The sequence below is a fragment of the Garra rufa genome, chromosome 2 (assembly GCF_049309525.1).
Source record: "Garra rufa chromosome 2, GarRuf1.0, whole genome shotgun sequence".
NCBI classification, from domain to species: Eukaryota; Metazoa; Chordata; class Actinopteri; order Cypriniformes; family Cyprinidae; genus Garra; species Garra rufa.
In genome coordinates this window covers 1140731-1144508 of record NC_133362.1, presented here as the reverse complement: position 1 = coordinate 1144508, position 3778 = coordinate 1140731, and the positions used below count along the sequence as shown (strand labels likewise).

The window sequence follows — 3778 nt, the reverse complement described above, 5'->3', positions numbered from 1 at the left end:
ATCGCAGAATCGCGAAAAACTGGAGGGACTGCAAGGGGCTGGCCACGTCGAAACAGAGCTTATCCAGATGGATAGTTGATGCTATTGCGTTGGCATATGCTTCCGCGGGCATGCAGTGCCCGCTAGGTGTCAGAGCACATTCCACGAGGGGTGTGGCCTCATCGTGGGCTTGGTTGAGTGGGATTGCCTTGCAAGATATTTGTACGGCGGCGGGCTGGGCCTCTCCGTCTACATTTATAAGGTTTTACAACCTGGAGGTTGCCACCTTGCCCCTCCCTCTCCCCCGGACTCCCTGTGAGTTCTCTAGAACTGTATGAACCCTGGGCTTTCGCCCTTGGGTCTTTGGTGTCAGATCTCAGCATGCACGGCGTTTTACACTGGGTCCCCTAGCGTAAGATACTTCTTACGCAGTACGAGAGACCTCTCGTAAGAGAACGTACTCGGTTACTAACGTAACCTCGGTTCTCTCCAGAGAGGGAAGAGTACTGCGTATCTTGCCGTGCATGCGCACGCTCTGGTTGCTTCGACGATGAAAAACCAGATAATAGCTGCCTACGAGCGGTCTTTATAGGCCTAGACCACGCCCTTTTAGACGGGAAGCTACGAAAAGGGCGTGAAGCGACGCAAAGGGCGCGAAATGCCCCCATGGGATCCGGCGCCAGGCCTCGCTCTATAGGCTGCTGCAGTTGCCGCAGAGCAGCCAATAGGTGCGCAAGCTGGTTCGCCTATGTCTGTATGCTGCTGCAACGCGCTTTACATTATTTCAAAATTAAGGATAATTTTTGGCTTCAATATCTTGCAGAAAAGGATTTTCCCCTAGCGTAAGATACTACTTACGCAGTACTCGTTCCCTCTCTAGAAAGAACCGAGGTTACGTTAGTAACCGAGTACGATCTCATTCCCTCATCATCGCATCTCGTGGCCACGACATAAGGATGTTATTCCCACGAGTTAATATGACGTTTCCACGAGTTAATATGTCGTGGCCACGACAAATATAAGTGAACCGAAGGTGTCCCCTGGCGGGCACCGTACAGGAGTAAATACGACTGCTATGTTTATTAATACATTATTACATCCAGCAACAAAACACCTCAATTGAGACATTCTTGTTTTTTTCCCTGCACCGGCGTCGACACATTGGTGGTCAGTTCACATCTCACTCAGGTCTAAGGTTAGATGGCTGAGTCAATCAACTATCGTGGAGCAGCAATGAACTGTGTGACATCACACAGACAAGATTCTGAGAATAGCTTGATTTGAAAAAGAGGATGTTATAAAGATTAAAAAACTGCCACTGGGTGCATTTTTATCATTGTAGGGCAGGTGTGCCAACACACCTTTATGTTCAAACAACATGTAAAAGTGAGTTTTGCATCCGATGTCCCCTTTAAAGGAGAGGAAACAACTAATTCATCTCAAGCAAATGTCCTCCTGTAGGTGTTTATTAGAGGTGTGAGTGAGTGTTTTTCCAGACAGATCTGTCCTTATATCACTATTAAAATATATCTTACATTCAGCTCTGTCTGTTCAGTCCAGAAGCACAGCTCCATTGAGCATCAACATGCATAAACCTCAATCTATCAGCAGCTGTATGTGGCAATACTTGTCATTATATCTCCTCTCCTGCTCTGAGACCAGAGACAATAACAAACTACACTTCAACTACAACTCAGATTGTGTAATTGTTCTCTACAGGTTGAGTTATTGTGGTGTCACAGATGAAGGTTGTGCTGCTCTGGTTTCAGCTCTGAGATCAAACCCCTCACACCTGAGAGAACTGAATCTGTCTGTGAATAAACTAGGAGATTCTAGTAGGAAGTTACTCTCTGATCTGAAGAACGATCCTCATTATAAACTGGAGACATTGTCCTATTGTGAGTGTTTGATTATTTGAAGTTTCTTAATTGAGTAACAGTCTTCCTGTGTGTGCAATTGGAGAATATTAGACAATAATTCAGCTCCACATTAGTCTCTGTACTTTAAACTGTTTAATTCTATGATGTGACAAATTTATGAATATTATGAATACTTTCTCTTACAGATTCTCTAAATGATAGTAGTTGTTGATCATTTACTGTTATTAATCTATGATTAGTTCATTCATATGTCTGTAATATGAATATACTGTGTATTTCCTGAGCTGGATCAGCTGATGTGATGTGACAGCAGTATTGTCACATACTCATATGTAACTGTCTATGTGTTTTATTGCAGGACTCTCAGTATTTAGAAAGAAAAAGAAAGGAAAGGGGGTGAGTGAGGCCAAGTATGGTGACCCATACAAGGAATTTGTGTTCTGCATTTAACCCATCCAAGTGCACACACACAGTAGTGAACACACACCCGGAGCAGTGGGCAGCCATTGCTGCGGCGCCCGGGGAGCAGTTGGGGGAACGGTGCCTTGCTCAAGGGACTCACCTCAGTCGTGGTATTGAGGGTAGAGAGAGTGCTGTACATTCACTCCCCCCACCTACAATCCCTGCCGGACCTGAGACTCGAACCTGCAACCTTTGGGTCACAAGTCCGAATCTCTAACCATTAGGCCACGGCTGCCCCATCAGTCCAGTTTTCTCAGGATGAGCTGATGGTGAATAAGGAGCCACTACAGAGACATCACAGTCACACAATCAACAGAGACTGAGTGGTGGGACTCTCGAAAAATTAGGGATTTTCATTTCACTTAATTTTCCTGACCAACTCCCAATGCTCATTAACCAGTCATTGACCATTAACTAACAAAATTTGATTTAAATTAAATTGTAATGGATAATTTTATGTGACCCAAAAACTAATTATGCAGAATGAAGGATGTAGATGTTTATCTTTAAAAAAAATCTCTACACGTTTATATGTTGTTTATATAATACCATACAATTTAAAGCATTTGCTGACTTTTTTTTAACCCAGTTTTGACTGATATGTGTATAGCCGTTTTTTTTTTTTTTTTTTTTTTTTTTTTTTTATCCATGCCACAAATGTTTTATTTAATTTTTTTTAAAGGATGGGGCAAAAAATCCTTTTTGCCTTTTCTTCACTAGATGCTCTTTAAAAACTTGTGTACTATAATGTTTATGGGTAGCTTAATGTGAAACGTTTTCATTAATTTGCTGTACTCTCAATTGTAAAAAACAAACTCTAAAAATTCTATAAAAATGGTTTAATACAGATAACAGAAGATAGTTTTAGGTTGACAAGAAGACTTATCCGATGTAATCTAGAGATGACAGACTGAAGATCTGCAATATAATCTGTGATCGCCAAACTGATTCAAAACGATTGGCAAACTTTATAGAGACTTTAAAAAGTTATTACCCATACAAAACTCACATAACCACTGGCAGTTTATAGAATATTTCTATTCACACAAGTCCAATTTAGAAACTTTTTGCTGTCAACATAAGAAAAATGTTGATATTATTCATAATATTTCCAGATGAAAACTTACACGCAATAGGCTAAAGCTTGCTACAAAGCACTTTTGAAAGAAATGACCATGAATGTGTCGGGGGAAATAGTGAGGAGATATTTGAAATTGAATTATTTGTTAATAAACTAATGTTTTCTGAGTCAGTGTTACAAGTGTTCAAATGGTCTCATTAATTGTGTTTGCTATATATATATATATATATATATATATATATATATATATATATTTATTTATTTATTTATTTATTTATTTATTTATTTATTTTTTAAGTAAAAATAATTTTACTAAATAATGTAAACTTAAGTATTTGCTATTTTTTGTGTGTATAGCAGGGTTTTTTTTCTGTGT

At 39.8% G+C, this 3778-nt stretch overlaps 1 long non-coding RNA gene across 1 annotated transcript; it reads left to right on the top strand.

Moving 5' to 3' along the window:
* The first annotated feature begins 1705 nt into the window (after positions 1–1705).
* LOC141326561 (uncharacterized) lies at positions 1706–3575 on the top strand. Its single transcript, XR_012353921.1, has 2 exons — positions 1706–1877; positions 2218–3575. It is a non-coding gene; the product is annotated as an uncharacterized lncRNA (long non-coding RNA).
* Positions 3576–3778: the final 203 nt, after the last annotated feature.